Below are 20,836 nucleotides of genomic sequence, written 5' to 3' on the forward strand. Positions count from 1 at the left end.
GGGTGTTTAAAGGGAGAATGTATAGTGGGCGGGGTGTATAATGGGAGAATGTATAGCGGGCGGGGTGTATAATGTATAGTGGGCGGGGTGTATAATGGGAGAATGTATAGCGGGCGGGGTGTATAATGTATAGTGGGCGGGGTGTATAATGGGAGAATGTATAGCGGGCGGGGTGTTTAATCGGAGAATGTATATTGGGCGGGGTGTATAATGGGAGAATGTATAGCGGGCGGGGTGTATAATGGGAGAATGTATAGCGGGCGGGGTGTATAATGGGAAAATGTATAGTGGGCGGGGTGTATAATGGGAGAATGTACAGTGGGCGGAGTGTATAATGGGAGAATGTATAGCGGGCGGGGTGTATAATGGCAGAATGTAGAGTGGGCGGGGTGGAAAATGGGAGAATGTAGAGTGGGTGGGGTGTATAATGGGAGAATGTACAGTGGGCGGGGTGTATAATGGGAGAATGTACAGTGGGCGGGGTGTATAATGGGAGAATGTACAGTGGGCGGGGTGTATAATGGGAGAATGTAGAGTGGGCGGGGTGTATAACGGGAGAATGTACAGTGGGCGGGGTGTATAATGGGAGAATGTACAGTGGGCGGGGTGTATAATGGGAGAATGTACAGTGGGCGGGGTGTATAATGGGAGAATGTATAGTGGGCGGGGTGTATAACGGGAGAATGTAGAGTGGGCGGGGTGTATAACGGGAGAATGTACAGTGGGCGGGGTGTATAATGGGAGAATGTACAGTGGGCGGGGTGTATAATGGGAGAATGTACAGTGGGCGGGGTGTATAATGGGAGAATGTACAGTGGGCGGGGTGTATAATGGGAGAATGTAGAGTGGGCGGGGTGTATAATGGGAGAATGTACAGTGGGCGGGGTGTATAACGGGAGAATGTACAGTGGGCGGGGTGTATAATGGGAGAATGTACAGTGGGCGGGGTGTATAACGGGAGAATGTACAGTGGGCGGGGTGTATAACGGGAGAATGTACAGTGGGCGGGGTGTATAATGGGAGAATGTAGAGTGGGCGGGGTGTATAATGGGAGAATGTACAGTGGGCGGGGTGTATAACGGGAGAATGTACAGTGGGCGGGGTGTATAATGGGAGAATGTACAGTGGGCGGGGTGTATAACGGGAGAATGTACAGTGGGCGGGGTGTATAACGGGAGAATGTAGAGTTGGCGGGGTGTATAACGGGAGAATATACAGTGGGCGGGGTGTATAACGGGAGAATGTACAATGGGCGGGGTGTATAACGGGAGAATGTAGAGTGGGCGGGGTGTATAACGGGAGAATGTAGAGTGGGCGGGGTATATAATGGGAGAATGTATAGTGGGCGGGGTGTATTATGGGAGAATGTAGAGTGGGCGGGGTGTATTATGGGAGAATGTAGAGTGGGCGGGGTGTATAATGGGAGAATGTAGAGTGGGCGGGGTGTATAATGGGAGAATGTAGAGTGGGCGGGGTGTATAATGGGAGACTGTACAGTGGGTGGGGTGTATAATGGGAGAATGTAGAGTGGGCGGGGTGTATAATGGGAGAATGTAGAGTGGGCGGGGTGTATAATGGGAGAATGTAGAGTGGGCGGGGTGTATAATGGGAGAATGTACAGTGGGCGGGGTGTATAATGGGAGAATGTAGAGTGGGCGGGGTGTATAATGGGAGAATGTAGAGTGGGCGGGGTGTATAATGGCAGAATGTACAGTGGGCGGGGTGTATAATGGCAGAATGTACAGTGGGCGGGGTGTATAATGGGAGAATGTACAGTGGGCGGGGTGTATAATGGGAGAATGTACAGTGGGCGGGGTGTATAATGGGAGAATGTATAGTGGGCGGGGTGTATAATGGGAGAATGTAGAGTGGGCGGGGTGTATAACGGGAGAATGTAGAGTGGGCGGGGTGTATAATGGGAGAATGTAGAGTGGGCGGGGTGTATAATGGGAGAATGTAGAGTGGGCGGGGTGTATAATGGGAGAATGTAGAGTGGGCGGGGTGTATAATGGGAGAATGTATAGTGGGCGGGGTGTATAATGGGAGAATGTACAGTGGGCGGGGTGTATAATGGGAGAATGTACAGTGGGCGGGGTGTATAATGGGAGAATGTATTGTGGGCGGGGTGTATAATGGGAGAATGTACAGTGGGCGGGGTGTATAATGGGAGAATGTATAGTGGGCGGGGTGTATAATGGGAGAATGTATCGTGGGCGGGGTGTATAGTGGGAGAATGTACAGTGGGCGGGGTGTATAGTGGGAGAATGTACAGTGGGCGGGGTGTATAATGGGAGAATGTATAGTGGGCGGGGTGTATAATGGGAGAATGTACGGTGGGCGGGGTGTATAATGGGAGAATGTACAGTGGGCGGGGTGTATAATGGGAGAATGTACAGTGGGCGGGGTGTATAATGGGAGAATGTATAGTGGGCGGGGTGTATAATGGGAGAATGTACAGTGGGCGGGGTGTATAATGGGAGAATGTACGGTGGGCGGGGTGTATAATGGGAGAATGTACGGTGGGCGGGGTGTATAATGGGAGAATGTAGAGTGGGCGGGGTGTATAATGGGAGAATGTAGAGTGGGCGGGGTGTATAATGGGAGAATGTAGAGTGGGCGGGGTGTATAATGGGAGAATGTAGAGTGGGCGGGGTGTATAATGGGAGAATGTACGGTGGGCGGGGTGTATAATGGGAGAATGTAGAGTGGGCGGGGTGTATAATGGGAGAATGTAGAGTGGGCGGGGTGTATAATGGGAGAACGTAGAGTGGGCGGGGTGTATAATGGGAGAATGTAGAGTGGGCGGGGTGTATAATGGGAGAATGTAGAGCGGGCGGGGTGTATAATGGGAGAATGTAGAGTGGGCTGGGTGTATAATGGGAGAATGTATAGTGGGCGGGGTGTATAATGGGAGAATGTACCGTGGGCGGGGTGTATAATGGGAGAATGTATAGTGGGCGGGGTGTATAATGGGAGAATGTACAGTGGGCGGGGTGTATAATGGGAGAATGTACCGTGGGCGGGGTGTATAATGGGAGAATGTATAGTGGGCGGGGTGTATAATGGGAGAATGTACAGTGGGCGGAGTGTATAATGGGAGAATGTAGAGTGGGCGGGGTGTATAATGGGAGAATGTGCAGTGGGCGGAGTGTATAATGGGAGAATGTATAGTGGGCGGGGTGTATAATGGGAGAATGTAGAGTGGGCGGGGTGTATAATGGGAGAATGTACAGTGGGCGGGGTGTATAATGGGAGAATGTACAGTGGGCGGGGTGTATAATGTAGAGAGTGCGGGGTGTATAATGGGAGAATGTACAGTGGGCGGGGTGTATAATGGGAGAATGCACAGTGGGCGGGGTGTATAATGGGAGAATGTACAGTGGGCGGGGTGTATAATGGGAGAATGTACAGTGGGCGGGGTGTATAATGGGAGAATGTATCGTGGGCGGGGTGTATAATGGGAGAATGTAGAGTGGGCGGGGTGTATAATGGGAGAATGTACAGTGGGCGGAGTGTATAATGGGAGAATGTATAGTGGGCGGGGTGTATAATGGGAGAATGTACAGTGGGCGGGGTGTATAATGGGAGAATGTACAGTGGGCGGGGTGTATAATGGGAGAATGTACAGTGGGCGGGGTGTATAATGGGAGAATGTACAGTGGGCGGAGTGTATAATGGGAGAATGTATAGTGGGCGGGGTGTATAATGGGAGAATGTACAGTGGGCGGGGTGTATAATGGGAGAATGTATAGTGGGCGGGGTGTATAATGGGAGAATGGATAGTGGGCGGGGTGTATAATGGGAGAATGTATAGTGGGCGGGGTGTATAATGGGAGAATGTACCGTGGGCGGGGTGTATAATGGGAGAATGGACAGTGGGCGGGGTGTATAATTGGAGAATGTACAGTGGGCGGGGTGTATAATGGGAGAATGTACAGTGGGCGGGGTGTATAATGGGAGAATGTACAGTGGCGGGGTGTATAATGGGAGAATGTACAGTGGGCGGGGTGTATAATGGGAGAATGCACAGTGGGCGGGGTGTATAATGGGAGAATGTATAGTGGGCGGGGTGTATAATGGGAGAATGTACAGTGGGCGGGGTGTATAATGGGAGAATGTACAGTGGGCGGGGTGTATAATGGGAGAATGCACAGTGGGCGGGGTGTATAATGGGAGAATGTACAGTGGGCGGGGTGTTTGATGGGAGAATGTACAGTGGGCGGGGTGTATAATGGGAGAATGTAGAGTGGGCGGGGTGTATAATGGGAGAATGTAGAGTGGGCGGGGTGTATAATGGGAGAATGTAGAGTGGGCGGGGTGTATAATGGGAGAATGTACAGTGGGCGGGGTGTTTAATGGGAAAATGTAGAGTGGGCGGGGTGTATAATGGGAGAATGTACAGTGGGCGGGGTGTATAATGGGAGAATGTACAGTGGGCGGGGTGTATAATGGGAGAATGTAGAGTGGGCGGGGTGTATAATGGGAGAATGTACAGTGGGCGGGGTGTATAATGGGAGAATGTACAGTGGGCGGGGTGTATAATGGGAGAATGTAGAGTGGGCGGGGTGTATAATGGGAGAATGTACAGTGGGCGGGGTGTATAATGGGAGAATGTACAGTGGGCGGGGTGTATAATGGGAGAATGTACAGTGGGCGGGGTGTATAATGGGAAAATGTACAGTGGGCGGGGTGTATAATGGGAGAATGTACAGTGGGCGGGGTGTATAATGGGAGAATGTACAGTGGGCGGGGTGTATAATGGGAGAATGTACAGTGGGCGGGGTGTATAATGGGAGAATGTACAGTAGGCGGGGTGTATAATGGGAGAATGTACAGTGGGCGGGGTGTATAATGGGAGAATGTAGAGTGGGCGGGGTGTATAATTGGAGAATGTACAGTGGGCGGGGTGTATAATGGGAGAATGTACAGTGGGCGGGGTCTTTAATGGGAGAATGTACAGTGGGCGGGGTGTTCAATGGGAAAATGTACAGTGGGCGGGGTGCATAATGGGAGAATGTAGAGTGGGCGGGGTGTATAATGGGAGAATGTACAGTGGGCGGGGTGTATAATGGGAGAATGTATAGTGGGCGGGGTGTATAATGGGAGAATGTACAGTGGGCGGAGTGTATAATGGGAGAATGTACAGTGGGCGGGGTGTATAATGGGAGAATGTAGAGTGGGCGGGGTGTATAATGGGAGAATGTAGAGTGGGCGGGGTGTGTAATGGGAGAATGTACAGTAGGCGGGGTGTATAATGGGAGAATGTACAGTGGGCGGGGTGTATGATGGGAGAATGTATTGTGGGCGGGGTGTATAATGGGAGAATGTACAGTGGGCGGGGTGTATAATGGGAGAATGTACAGTGGGCGGAGTGTATAATGGGAGAATGTACAGTGGGCGGGGTGTATAATGGGAGAATGTATAGTGGGCGGGGTGTATAATGGCAGAATGTACAGTAGGCGGGGTGTATAATGGGAGAATGTATAGTGGGCGGGGTGTATAATGGGAGAATGTAGAGTGGGCGTGGTGTATAATGGGAGAATGTAGAGTGGGCGGGGTGTATAATGGGAGAATGTATAGTGGGCGGGGTGTATAATGGGAGAATGTACAGTGGGCGGAGTGTATAATGGGAGAATGTAGAGTGGGCGGGGTGTATAATGGGAGAATGTAGAGTGGGCGGGGTGTATAATGGGAGAATGTACAGTGGGCGGGGTGTATAATGGGAGAATGTAGAGTGGGCGGGGTGTATAATGGGAGAATGTAGAGTGGGCGGGGTGTATAATGGGAGAATGTAGAGTGGGCGTGGTGTATAATGGGAGAATGTAGAGTGGGCGGGGTGTATAATGGGAGAATGTAGAGTGGGCGGAGTGTATAATGGGAGAATGTAGAGTGGGCGGGGTGTATAATGGGAGAATGTAGAGTGGGCGTGGTGTATAATGGGAGAATGTAGAGTGGGCGGGGTGTATAATGGGAGAATGTAGAGTGGGCGTGGTGTATAATGGGAGAATGTACAGTGGGCGGAGTGTATAATGGGAGAATGTAGAGTGGGCGGGGTGTATAATGGGAGAATGTAGAGTGGGCGTGGTGTATAATGGGAGAATGTAGAGTGGGCGGGGTGTATAATGGGAGAATGTAGAGTGGGCGTGGTGTATAATGGGAGAATGTACAGTGGGCGGAGTGTATAATGGGAGAATGTAGAGTGGGCGGGGTGTATAATGGGAGAATGTACAGTGGGCGTGATGTATAATGGGAGAATGTAGAGTGGGCGTGGTGTATAATGGGAGAATGTACAGTGGGCGTGGTGCATAATGGGAGAATGTAGAGTGGGCGGGGTGTATAATGGGAGAATGTAGAGTGGGCGGAGTGTATAATGGGAGAATGTACAGTGGGCGTGGTGTACAATGGGAGAATGTACAGTGGGCGGGGTGTATAATGGGAGAATGTACAGTGGGCGGGGTGTATAATGGGAGAATGTAGAGTGGGCGGGGTGTATAATGGGAGAATGTACTGTGGGCGGGGTGTATAATGGGAGAATGTACAGTGGGCGGGGTGTATAATGGGAGAATGTAGAGTGGGCGGGGTGTATAATGGGAGAAAGTAGAGTGGGCGGGGTGTATAATGGGAGAATGTATAGTGGGCGGGGTGTATAATGGGAGAATGTATAGTGGGCGGGGTGTATAATGGGAGAATGTATAGTGGGCGGGGTGTATAATGGGAGAATGTATAGTGGGCGGGGTGTATAATGGGAGAATGTATAGTGGGCGGGGTGTATAATGCGAGAATGTATAGTGGGCGGGGTGTATAATGGGAGAATGTAGAGTGGGCGGGGTGTATAATGGGAGAATGTAGAGTGGGCGGGGTGTATCATGGGAGAATGTAGAGTGGGCGGGGTGTATAATGGGAGAATGTGCAGTGGGCGGGGTGTATAATGGGAGAATGTATAGTGGGCGGGGTGTATAATGGGAGAATCTATAGTGGGCGGGGTGTATAATGGGAGAATGTATAGTGGGCGGGGTGTATAATGGGAGAATGTATAGTGGGCGGGGTGTATAATGGGAGAATGTCCAGTGGGCGGGGTGTATAATGGGAGAATGTAGAGTGGGCGGGGTGTATAATGGGAGAATGTAGAGTGGGCGGGGTGTATAATGGGAGAATGTACAGTGGGCGGGGTGTATAATGGGAGAATGTAGAGTGGGCGGGGTGTATAATGGGAGAATGTATAGTGGGCGGGGTGTATAATGGGAGAATGTAGAGTGGGCGGGGTGTATAATGGGAGAATGTAGAGTGGGCGGGGTGTATAATGGGAGAATGTACAGTGGGCGGGGTGTATAATGGGAGAATGTACAGTGGGCGGGGTGTATAATGGGAGAATGTAGAGTGGGCGGGGTGTATAATGGGAGAATGTAGAGTGGGCGGGGTGTATAATGGGAGAATGTAGAGTGGGCGGGGTGTATAATGGGAGAATGTAGAGTGGGCGGGGTGTATAATGGGAGAATGTAGAGTGGGCGGAGTGTATAATGGGAGAATGTACAGTGGGCGGGGTGTATAATGGGAGAATGTACAGGAGGCGGGGTGTATAATGGGAGAATGTAGAGTGGGCGGGGTGTATAATGGGAGAATGTAGAGTGGGCGGGGTGTATAATGGGAGAATGTATAGTGGGCGGGGTGTATAATGGGAGAATGTATAGTGGGCGGGGTGTATAATGGGAGAATGTAGAGTGGGCGGGGTGTATGATGGGAGAATGTAGAGTGGGCGGGGTGTATAATGGGAGAATGTAGAGTGGGCGGGGTGTATAATGGGAGAATGTATAGTGGGCGGGGTGTATAATGGGAGAATGTAGAGTGGGCGGGGTGTATGATGGGAGAATGTAGAGTGGGCGGGGTGTATAATGGGAGAATGTAGAGTGGGCGGGGTGTATAATGGGAGAATGTACAGTGCGCGGGGTATATAATGGGAGAATGTGCAGTGGGCGGGGTGTATAATGGGAGAATGTACAGTGGGCGGGGTGTATAATGGGAGAATGTACAGTGGGCGGGGTGTATAATGGGAGAATGTACAGTGGGCGGGGTGTATAATGGGAGAATGTAGAGTGGGCGGGGTGTACAATGGGAGAATGTACAGTGGGCGGGGTGTATAATGGGAGAATGTACAGTGGGCGGGGTGTATAATGGGAGAATGTATAGTGGGCGGTGTGTATAATGGGAGAATGTACAGTGGGCGGGGTGTATAGTGGGAGAATGTAGAGTGGGCGGAGTGTATAGTGGGAGAATGTAGAGTGGGCGGGGTGTATAATGGGAGAATGTACAGTGGGCGGGGTGTATAATGGGAGAATGTACAGTGGGCGGGGTGTATAATGGGAGAATGTATAGTGGGCGGGGTGTATAATGGGAGAATGTAGAGTGGGCGGGGTGTATAATGGGAGAATGTAGAGTGGGCGGGGTGTATAATGGGAGAATGTATAGTGGGCGGGGTGTATAATGGGAGAATGTACAGTGGGCGGGGTGTATAATGGGAGAATGTATAGTGGGCGGGGTGTATAATGGGAGAATGTAGAGTGGGCGGGGTGTATCATGGGAGAATGTAGAGTGGGCGGGGTGTATAATGGGAGAATGTACATGGGGGCGGGGTGTATAATGGGAGAATGTATAGTGGGCGGGGTGTATAATGGGAGAATGTACAGTGGGCGGGGTGTATAATGGGAGAATGTATAGTGGGCGGGGTGTATAATGGGAGAATGTACAGTGGGCGGGGTGTATAATGGGAGAATGTACAGTGGGCGGGGTGTATAATGGGAGAATGTACAGTGGGCGGGGTGTATAATGGGAGAATGTATAGTGGGCGGGGTGTATAATGGGAGAATGTATAGTGGGCGGGGTGTATAATGGGAGAATGTATAGTGGGCGGGGTGTATAATGGGAGAATGTATAGTGGGCGGGGTGTATAATGGGAGAATGTAGAGTGGGCGGGGTGTATAATGGGAGAATGTACAGTGGGCGGGGTGTATAATGGGAGAATGTACAGTGGGCGGGGTGTATAATGGGAGAATGTAGAGTGGGCGGGGTGTATAATGGGAGAATGTACAGTGGGCGGGGTGTATAATGGGAGAATGTACAGTGGGCGGGGTGTATCATGGGAGAATGTACAGTGGGCGGGGTGTATAATGGGAGAATGTATAGTGGGCGGGGTGAATAATGGGAGAATGTATAGTGGGCGGGGTGTATAATGGGAGAATGTATAGTGGGCGGGGTGTATAATGGGAGAATGTATAGTGGGCGGGGTGTATAATGGGAGAATGTATAGTGGGCGGGGTGAATAATGGGAGAATGTATAGTGGGCGGGGTGTATAATGGGAGAATGTATAGTGGGCGGGGTGGAGAATGGGAGAATGTAGAGTGGGCGGGGTGTATAATGGGAGAATGTACAGTGGGCGGAGTGTATAATGGGAGAATGTACAGTGGGCGGGGTGTATAATGGGAGAATGTACAGTGGGCGGGGTGTATAATGGGAGAATGTACAGTGGGCGGGGTGTATAATGGGAGAATGTACAGTGGGCGGGGTGTATAATGGGAGAATGTACAGTGGGCGGGGTGTATAATGGGAGAATGTAGAGTGGGCGGGGTGTATAATGGGAGAATGTAGAGTGGGCGGGGTGTATAATGGGAGAATGTAGAGTGGGCGGGGTGTATAATGGGAGAATGTACAGTGGGCGGGGTGTATAATGGGAGAATGTAGAGTGTGCGGGGTGTATAATGGGAGAATGTAGAGTGTGCGGGGTGTATAATGGGAGAATGTAGAGTGGGCGGGGTGTATAATGGGAGAATGTAGAGTGGGCGGGGTGTATAATGGGAGAATGTACAGTGGGCGGGGTTTATAATGGGAGAATGTACAGTGGGCGGGGTGTATAATGGGAGAATGTACAGTGGGCGGGGTGTATAATGGGAGAATGTAGAGTGGGCGGGGTGTATAATGGGAGAATGTAGAGTGGGCGGGGTGTATAATGGGAGAATGTACAGTGGGCGGGGTGTATAATGGGAGAATGTATAGTGGGCGGGGTGTATAATGGGAGAATGTACATTGGGCGGGGTGTATAATGGGAGAATGTATCGTGGGCGGAGTGTATAATGGGAGAATGTACAGTGGGCGGGGTGTATAATGGGAGAATGTACAGTGGGCGGGGTGTATCATGGGAGAATGTACAGTGGGCGGGGTGTATAATGGGAGAATGTATAGTGGGCGGGGTGTATAATGGGAGAATGTAGAGTGGGCGGGGTGTATAATGGGAGAATGTACAGTGGGCGGGGTGTATAATGGGAGAATGTATAGTGGGCGGGGTGTATAATGGGAGAATGTACAGTGGGCGGGGTGTATAATGGGAGAATGTATCGTGGGCGGGGTGTATAATGGGAGAATGTACAGTGGGCGGGGTGTATAATGGGAGAATGTATAGTGGGCGGGGTGTATAATGGGAGAATGTACAGTGGGCGGGGTGTATAATGGGAGAATGTACAGTGGGCGGGGTGTATAATGGGAGAATGTACAGTGGGCGGAGTGTATAATGGGAGAATGTAGAGTGGGCGGGGTGTATAACGGGAGAATGTACAGTGGGCGGGGTGTATAATGGGAGAATGTACAGTGGGCGGGGTGTATAATGGGAGAATGTAGAGTGGGCGGGGTGTATAATGGGAGAATGTACAGTGGGCGGGGTTTATAATGGGAGAATGTAGAGTGGGCGGGGTGTATAATGGGAGAATGTACAGTGGGCGGGGTGTATAATGGGAGAATGTACAGTGGGCGGGGTGTATAATGGGAGAATGTACAGTGGGCGGGGTGTATAATGGGAGAATGTTCATTGGGCGGGGTGTATAATGGGAGAATGTAGAGTGGGCGGGGTGTATAATGGGAGAATGTATAGTGGGCGGGGTGTATAATGGGAGAATGTACAGTAGGTGGGGTGTATAATGGGAGAATGTAGAGTGGGCGGGGTGTATAATGGGAGAATGTACAGTGGGCGGGGTGTATAATGGGAGAATGTATAGTGGGCGGGGTGTATAATGGGAGAATGTACAGTGGGTGGGGTGTATAATGGGAGAATGTACAGTGGGTGGGGTGTATAATGGGAGAATGTACAGTGGGCGGGGTGTATAATGGGAGAATGTACAGTGGGCGGGGTGTATAATGGGAGAATGTAGAGTGGGCGGGGTGTATAATGGGAGAATGTAGAGTGTGCGGGGTGTATAATGGGAGAATGTACAGTGGGCGGAGTGTATAATGGGAGAATGTATAGTGGGCGGGGTGTATAATGGGAGAATGTACAGTGGGCGGGGTTTATAATGGGAGAATGTACAGTGGGCGGAGTGTATAATGGGAGAATGTAGAGTGGGCGGGGTGTATAATGGGAGAATGTAGAGTGGGCGGGGTGTATGATGGGAGAATGTATTTTGGGCGGGGTGTATAACGGGAGAATGTACAGTGGGCGGGGTGTATAATGGGAGAATGTATAGTGGGCGGGGTGTATCATGGGAGAATGTATAGTGGGCGGGGTGTATAATGGGAGAATGTATAGTGGGCGGGGTGAATAATGGGAGAATGTAGAGTGGGCGGGGTGTATAATGGGAGAATGTATAGTGGGCGGGGTTTATAATGGGAGAATGTATAGTGGGCGGGGTGTATAATGGGAGAATGTACAGTGGGCGGGGTGTATAATGGGAGAATGTACAGTGGGCGGGGTGAATAATGGGAGAATGTATAGTGGGCGGGGTGAATAATGGGAGAATGTATAGTGGGCGGGGTGTATAATGGGAGAATGTATAGTGGGCGGGGTGTATAATGGGAGAATGTATAGTGGGCGGGGTGTTTAATGGGAGAATGTATAGTGGGCGGGGTGTATAATGGGAGAATGTCTAGTGGGCGGGGTGTATAATGGGAGAATGTACAGTGGGCGGGGTGTATAATGGGAGAATGTAGAGTGGGCGGGGTGTATAATGGGAGAATGTACAGTGAGCGGGGTGTATAATGGGAGAATGTAGAGTGGGCGGGGTGTATAATGGGAGAATGTACAGTGGGCGGGGTGTATAATGGGAGAATGTAGAGTGGGCGGGGTGTATAATGGGAGAATGTATAGTGGGCGGGGTGAATAATGGGAGAATGTATAGTGGGCGGGGTGTATAATGGGAGAATGTATAGTGGGCGGGGTGTCTAATGGGAGAATGTATAGTGGGCGGGGTGTATAATCGGAGAATGTACAGTGGGCGGGGTGTATAATGGGAGAATGTATAGTGGGCGGGGTGTATAATGGGAGATTGTACAGTGGGCGGGGTGTATAATGGGAGAATGTAGAGTGGGCGGGGTGTATAATGGGAGAATGTATAGTGGGCGGGGTTTATAATGGGAGAATGTATAGTGGGCGGGGTGTATAATGGGAGAATGTACAGTGGGCGGGGTGTATAATGGGAGAATGTACAGTGGGCGGGGTGAATAATGGGAGAATGTATAGTGGGCGGGGTGAATAATGGGAGAATGTATAGTGGGCGGGGTGTATAATGGGAGAATGTATAGTGGGCGGGGTGTATAATGGGAGAATGTATAGTGGGCGGGGTGTTTAATGGGAGAATGTATAGTGGGCGGGGTGTATAATGGGAGAATGTACAGTGGGCGGGGTGTATAATGGGAGAATGTAGAGTGGGCGGGGTGTATAATGGGAGAATGTACAGTGAGCGGGGTGTATAATGGGAGAATGTAGAGTGGGCGGGGTGTATAATGGGAGAATGTACAGTGGGCGGGGTGTATAATGGGAGAATGTAGAGTGGGCGGGGTGTATAATGGGAGAATGTATAGTGGGCGGGGTGAATAATGGGAGAATGTATAGTGGGCGGGGTGTATAATGGGAGAATGTATAGTGGGCGGGGTGTCTAATGGGAGAATGTATAGTGGGCGGGGTGTATAATCGGAGAATGTACAGTGGGCGGGGTGTATAATGGGAGAATGTATAGTGGGCGGGGTGTATAATGGGAGATTGTACAGTGGGCGGGGTGTATAATGGGAGAATGTATTGTGGGCGGGGTGTATAATGGGAGAATGCACAGTGGGCGGAGTGTATAATGAGAGAATGTACAGTGGGCGGGGTGTATAATGGGAGAATGTATTGTGGGCGGGGTGTATAATGGGAGAATGAATAGTGGGCGGGGTATAAAATGGGAGAATGTACAGTGGGCGGGGTGTATAATGGGAGAATGTACAGTGGGCGGGGTGTATAATGGGAGAATGTATTGTGGGCGGGGTGTATAATGGGAGAATGAATAGTGGGCGGGGTATATAATGGGAGAATGTACAGTGGGCGGGGTGTATAATGGGAGAATGTACAGTGGGCGGGGTGTATAATGGGAGAATGTACAGTGGGCGGGGTGGAAAATGGGAGATTGTATAGTGGGCGTGGTGTAAAATGGGAGAATGTATAGTGGGCGGGGTGTATAATGGGAGAATGTAGAGTGGGCGGGGTGTATAATGGGAGATTGTACAGTGGGCGGGGTGTATAATGGGAGAATGTATATTGGGCGGGGTGTATAATGGGAGAATGTAGAGTGGGCGGGGTGTATAATGGGAGAATGTAGAGTGGGCGGGGTGTATAATGGGAGAATGTAGAGTGGGCGGGGTGTATAATGGGAGAATGTAGAGTGGGCGGGGTGTATAATGGGAGAATGTAGAGTGGGCGGAGTGTATAATGGGAGAATGTATAGTGCGCGGGGTGTATAATGGGAGAATGTATAGTGGGCGGGGTGTATGATGGGAGAATGTACAGTGGGCGGAGTGTATAATGGGAGAATGTATAGTGGGCGGGGTGTATAATGGGAGAATGTAGAGTGGGCGGGGTGTATAATGGGAGAATGTATTGTGGGCGGGGTGTATAATGGGAGAATGTATAGTGGGCGGGGTGTATAATGGGAGAATGTATAGTGGGCGGGGTGTATAATGGGAGAATGTACAGTGGGCGGAGTGTATAATGGGAGAATGTATAGTGGGCGGGGTGTATAATGGGAGAATGTATAGTGGGCGGGGTGTATAATGGGAGAATTTATAGTGGGTGGGGTGTATAATGGGAGAATGTACAGTGGGCGGGGTGTATAATGGGAGAATGTATAGTGGGCGGGGTGTATAATGGGAGAATGTACAGTGGGCGGGGTGGATAATGGGAGAATGTAGAGTGGGCGGGGTGTCTCATGGGAGAATGTATAGTGGGCGGGGTGTATAATGGGAGAATGTACAGTGGGCGGAGTGTATAATGGGAGAATGTAGAGTGGGCGGGGTGTATAATGGGAGAATGTACAGTGGGCGGAGTGTATAATGGGAGAATGTATAGTGGGCGGGGTGTATAATGGGAGAATGTACAGAGGGCGGAGTGTATAATGGGAGAATGTAGAGTGGGCGGGGTGTATAATGGGAGAATGTATAGTGGGCGGGGTGTATAATGGGAGAATGTATAGTGGGCGGAGTGTATAATGGGAGAATGTAGAGTGGGCGGGGTGTATAATGGGAGAATGTAGAGTGGGCGGGGTGTATAATGGGAGAATGTAGAGTGGGCGGGGTGTATGATGGGAGAATGTATTTTGGGCGGGGTGTATAACGGGAGAATGTACAGTGGGCGGGGTGTATAATGGGAGAATGTATAGTGGGCGGGGTGTATCATGGGAGAATGTATAGTGGGCGGGGTGTATAATGGGAGAATGTACAGTGGGCGGGGTGAATAATGGGAGAATGTAGAGTGGGCGGGGTGTATAATGGGAGAATGTATAGTGGGCGGGGTGTATAATGGGAGAATGTACAGTGGGCGGGGTGTATAATGGGAGAATGTACAGTGGGCGGGGTGAATAATGGGAGAATGTATAGTGGGCGGGGTGAATAATGGGAGAATGTATAGTGGGCGGGGTGTATAATGGGAGAATGTATAGTGGGCGGGGTGTATAATGGGAGAATGTATAGTGGGCGGGGTGTTTAATGGGAGAATGTATAGTGGGCGGGGTGTATAATGGGAGAATGTATAGTGGGCGGGGTGTATAATGGGAGAATGTACAGTGGGCGGGGTGTATAATGGGAGAATGTAGAGTGGGCGGGGTGTATAATGGGAGAATGTACAGTGAGCGGGGTGTATAATGGGAGAATGTAGAGTGGGCGGGGTGTATAATGGGAGAATGTACAGTGGGCGGGGTGTATAATGGGAGAATGTAGAGTGGGCGGGGTGTATAATGGGAGAATGTATAGTGGGCGGGGTGAATAATGGTTGAATGTATAGTGGGCGGGGTGTATAATGGGAGAATGTATAGTGGGCGGGGTGTCTAATGGGAGAATGTATAGTGGGCGGGGTGTATAATCGGAGAATGTACAGTGGGCGGGGTGTATAATGGGAGAATGTATAGTGGGCGGGGTGTATAATGGGAGAATGTACAGTGGGCGGGGTGTATAATGGGAGAATGTATCGTGGGCGGGGTGTATAATGGGAGAATGTACAGTGGGCGGGGTGTATAATGGGAGAATGTAGAGTGGGCGGGGTGTATAATGGGAGAATGTACAGTGAGCGGGGTGTATAATGGGAGAATGTAGAGTGGGCGGGGTGTATAATGGGAGAATGTACAGTGGGCGGGGTGTATAATGGGAGAATGTACAGTGGGCGGGGTGTATCATGGGAGAATGTCGAGTGGGCGGAGTGTATAATGGGAGAATGTAGAGTGGGCGGGGTGAATAATGGGAGAATGTACAGTGGGCGGGGTGTATAATGGGAGAATGTATAGTGGGCGGGGTGTATAATGGGAGAATGTATAGTGGGCGGGGTGTATAATGGGAGAATGTATAGTGGGCGGGGTGTATAATGGGAGAATGTACAGTGGGCGGGGTGTATAATGGGAGAATGTACAGTGGGCGGGGTGTATAATGGGAGAATGTACAGTGGGCGGGGTGTATAATGGGAGAATGTATAGTGGGCGGGGTGTATAATGGGAGAATGTACAGTGGGCGGGGTGAATAATGGGAGAATGTATAGTGGGCGGGGTGTATAATGGGAGAATGTACAGTGGGCGGGGTGAATAATGGGAGAATGTATAGTGGGCGGGGTGTATAATGGGAGAATGTATAGTGGGCGGGGTGTATAATCGGAGAATGTACATTGGGCGGGGTGTATAATGGGAGAATGTATAGTGGGTGGGGTGTATCATGGGAGAATGTACAGTGGGCGGGGTGTATAATGGGAGAATGTAGAGTGGGCGGGGTGTATAATGGGAGAATGTACAGTGGGCGGGGTGTATAATGGGAGAATGTACAGTGGGCGGGGTGTATAATGGGAGAATGTATAGTGGGCGGAGTGTCTAATGGGAGAATGTACAGTGGGCGGGGTGTATAATGGGAGAATGTATAGTGGGCGGGGTGTATAATGGGAGAATGTACAGTGGGCGGGGTGTATAATGGGAGAATGTACAGTGGGCGGGGTGTATAATGGGAGAATGTACAGTGGGCGGGGTGTATAATGGGAGAATGTACAGTGGGCGGGGTGTATAATGGGAGAATGTATAGTGGGCGGGGTGAATAATGGGAGAATGTATAGTGGGCGGGGTGTATAATGGGAGAATGTATAGTGGGCGGGGTGTATAATGGGAGAATGTAGAGTGGGCGGGGTGTATAATGGGAGAATGTACAGTGGGCGGGGTGTATAATGGGAGAATGTACAGTGGGCGGGGTGTATCATGGGAGAATGTACAGTGGGCGGGTGTATAATGGGAGAATGTATAGTGGGCGGGGTGAATAATGGGAGAATGTATAGTGGGCGGGGTGTATAATGGGAGAATGTATAGTGGGCGGGGTGTATAATGGGAGAATGTGTAGTGGGCGGGGTGTATAATGGGAGAATGTATAGTGGGCGGGGTGAATAATGGGAGAATGTATAGTGGGCGGGGTGTATAATGGGAGAATGTATAGTGGGCGGGGTGTATAATGGGAGAATGTAGAGTGGGCGGGGTGTATAATGGGAGAATTTACAGTGGGCGGGGTGTATAATGGGAGAATGTACAGTGGGCGGGGTGTATAATGGGAGAATGTACAGTGGGCGGGGTGTATAATGGGAGAATGTACAGTGGGCGGGGTGTATAATGGGAGAATGTAGAGTGGGCGGGGTGTATAATGGGAGAATGTAGAGTGGGCGGGGTGTATAATGGGAGAATGTAGAGTGGGCGGGGTTTATAATGGGAGAATGTAGAGTGGGCGGGGTGTATAATGCGAGAATGTATAGTGGGCGGGGTGTATAATGGGAGAATGTACAGTGGGCGGGGTTTATAATGGGAGAATGTACAGTGGGCGGGGTGTATAATGGGAGAATGTACAGTGGGCGGGGTGTATAATGGGAGAATGTACAGTGGGCGGGGTGTATAATGGGAGAATGTAGAGTGGGCGGGGTGTATAATGGGAGAATGTAGAGTGGGCGGGCTGTATAATGGGAGAATGTATAGTGGGCGGGGTGTATAATGGGAGAATGTAGAGTGGGCGGGGTGTATAATGGGAGAATGTATAGTGGGCGGGGTGTATAATGGGAGAATGTACAGTGGGCGGGGTGTATAATGGGAGAATGTACAGTGGGTGGGGTGTATAATGGGAGAATGTACAGTGGGCGGGGTGTATAATGGGAGAATGTAGAGTGGGCGGGGTGTATAATGGGAGAATGTACAGTGGGCGGGGTGTATAATGGGAGAATGTACAGTGGGCGGGGTGTATAATGGGAGAATGTACAGTGGGCGGGGTGTATAATGGGAGAATGTACAGTGGGCGGGGTGTATAATGGGAGAATGTAGAGTGGGCGGGGTGTATAATGGGAGAATGTACAGTGGGCGGGGTTTATAATGGGAGAATGTAGAGTGGGCGGGGTGTATAATGGGAGAATGTACAGTGGGCGGGGTGTATAATGGGAGAATGTACAGTGGGCGGGGTGTATAATGGGAGAATGTACAGTGGGCGGGGTGTATAATGGGAGAATGTACATTGGGCGGGGTGTATAATGGGAGAATGTACAGTGGGCGGGGTGTATAATGGGAGAATGTATAGTGGGCGGGGTGTATAATGGGAGAATGTACAGTGGGTGGGGTGTATAATGGGAGAATGTACAGTGGGCGGGGTGTATAATGGGAGAATGTAGAGTGGGTGGGGTGTATAATGGGAGAATGTAGAGTGGGCGGGGTGTATAATGGGAGAATGTACAGTGGGCGGGGTGTATAATGGGAGAATGTAGAGTGGGCGGGGTGTATAATGGGAGAATGTACAGTGGGCGGGGTGTATAATGGGAGAATGTACAGTGGGCGGGGTTTATAATGGGAGAATGTAGAGTGGGCGGGGTGTATAATGGGAGAATGTATAGTGGGCGGGGTGTATAATGGGAGAATGTAGAGTGTGCGGGGTGTATAATGGGAGAATGTATAGTGGGCGGGGTGTATAATGGGAGAATGTACAGTGGGCGGGGTGTATAATGGGAGAATGTAGAGTGGGCGGGGTGTATAATGGGAGAATGTAGAGTGTGCGGGGTGTATAATGGGAGAATGTAGAGTGTGCGGGGTGTATAATGGGAGAATGTATAGTGGGCGGGGTGTATAATGGGAGAATGTACAGTGGGCGGGGTGTATAATGGGAGAATGTATAGTGGGCGGGGTGTATAATGGGAGAATGTACAGTGGGCGGGGTGTATAATGGGAGAATGTACAGTGGGCGGGGTGTATCATGGGAGAATGTACAGTGGGCGGGGTGTATAATGGTTGAATGTATAGTGGGCGGGGTGTATAATGGGAGAATGTAGAGTGGGCGGGGTGTATAATGGGAGAATGTAGAGTGGGCGGGGTGTATAATGGGAGAATGTATAGTGGGCGGGGTGTATAATGGGAGAATGTACAGTGGGCGGGGTGTATAATGGGAGAATGTATAGTGGGCGGGGTGTATAATGGGAGAATGTATAGTGGGCGGGGTGTATAATGGGAGAATGTATAGTGGGCGGGGTGTATAATGGGAGAATGTATAGTGGGCGGGGTGTATAATGGGAGAATGTACAGTGGGCGGGGTGTATAATGGGAGAATGTATAGTGGGCGGGGTGTATAATGGGAGAATGTACAGTGGGCGGGGTGTAAAATGGGAGAATGTACAGTGGGCGGGGTGTATAATGGGAGAATGTACAGTGGGCGGAGTGTATAATGGGAGAATGTAGAGTGGGCGGGGTGTATAACGGGAGAATGTACAGTGGGCGGGGTGTATAATGGGAGAATGTACAGTGGGCGGGGTGTATAATGGGAGAATGTAGAGTGGGCGGGGTGTATAATGGGAGAATGTACAGTGGGCGGGGTTTATAATGGGAGAATGTAGAGTGGGCGGGGTGTATAATGGGAGAATGTATAGTGGGGGGGTGTATAATGGGAGAATGTACAGTGGGCGGGGTGTATAATGGAAGAATGTACAGTGGGCGGGGTGTATAATGGGAGAATGTACAGTGGGCGGGGCGTATAATGGGAGAATGTACAGTGGGCGGGGTGTATAATGGGAGAATGTACAGTGGGCGGGGTGTATAATGGGAGAATGTAGAGTGGGCGGGGTGTATAATGGGAGAATGTACAGTGGGCGGAGTGTATAATGGGAGAATGTATAGTGGGCGGGGTGTATAATGGGAGAATGTATAGTGTGCGGGGTGTATAATGGGAGAATGTATAGTGTGCGGGGTGTATAATGGGAGAATGTATAGTGGGCGGGGTGTATAATGGGAGAATGTACAGTGGGCGGGGTTTATAATGGGAGAATGTAGAGTGGGCGGGGTGTATAATGGGAGAATGTAGAGTGGGCGGGGTGTATAATGGGAGAATGTAGAGTGGGCGGGGTGTATAATGGGAGAATGTAGAGTGTGCGGGGTGTATAATGGGAGAATGTAGAGTGGGCGGGGTGTATAATGGGAGAATATATAGTGGGCGGAGTGTATAATGGGAGAATGTACAGTGGGTGGGGTGTATAATGGGAGAATGTATAGTGGGCGGGGTGTATAATGGGAGAATGTACAGTGGGTGGGGTGTATAATGGGAGAATGTACAGTGGGTGGGGTGTATAATGGGAGAATGTAGAGTGGGCGGGGAGTATTATGGGAGAATGTATAGTGGGCGGGGTGTATAATGGGAGAATGTACAGTGGGTGGGGTGTATAATGGGAGAATGTACAGTGGGTGGGGTGTATAATGGGAGAATGTATAGTGGGCGGGGTGTATAATGGGAGAATGTATCGTGGGCGGGGTGTATAATGGGAGAATGTAGAGTGGGCGGGGTGTATAATGGGAGAATGTAGAGTGGGCGGGGTGTATAATGGGAGAATGTACAGTGGGCGGGGTGTATAATGGGAGAATGTATAGTGGGCGGGGTGTATAATGGGAGAATATATAGTGGGCGGAGTGTATAATGGGAGAATGTAGAGTGGGCGTGGTGTATAATGGGAGAATGTAGAGTGGGCGGGGTGTATAATGGGAGAATGTACAGTGGGCGGGGTGTATCATGGGAGAATGTACAGTGGGCGGGGTGTATAATGGGAGAATGTACAGTGGGCGGGGTGTATCATGGGAGAATGTACAGTGGGCGGGGTGTATAATGGGAGAATGTAGAGTGGGCGGGGTGTATAATGGGAGAATGTACAGTGGGCGGGGTGTATAATGGGAGAATGTACAGTGGGTGGGGTGTATAATGGGAGAATGTATAGTGGGCGGGGTGTATAATGGGAGAATGTAGAGTGGGCGGGGTGTATAATGGGAGAATGTATAGTGGGCGGGGTGTATAATGGGAGAATGTATAGTGGGT

At 50.5% G+C, this 20,836-nt stretch overlaps 1 protein-coding gene across 1 annotated transcript in view; it reads right to left on the reverse strand.

Moving 5' to 3' along the window:
* Positions 1-20,836, reverse strand: part of LOC137327046 (lysosome membrane protein 2-like) — an 83,983-nt gene that overhangs the window by 50,422 nt on the left and 12,725 nt on the right. The gene's annotated exons all lie outside the window — the stretch shown is intronic.

Source organism: Heptranchias perlo, chromosome 11 (genome assembly GCF_035084215.1).
Source record: "Heptranchias perlo isolate sHepPer1 chromosome 11, sHepPer1.hap1, whole genome shotgun sequence".
NCBI classification, from domain to species: Eukaryota; Metazoa; Chordata; class Chondrichthyes; order Hexanchiformes; family Hexanchidae; genus Heptranchias; species Heptranchias perlo.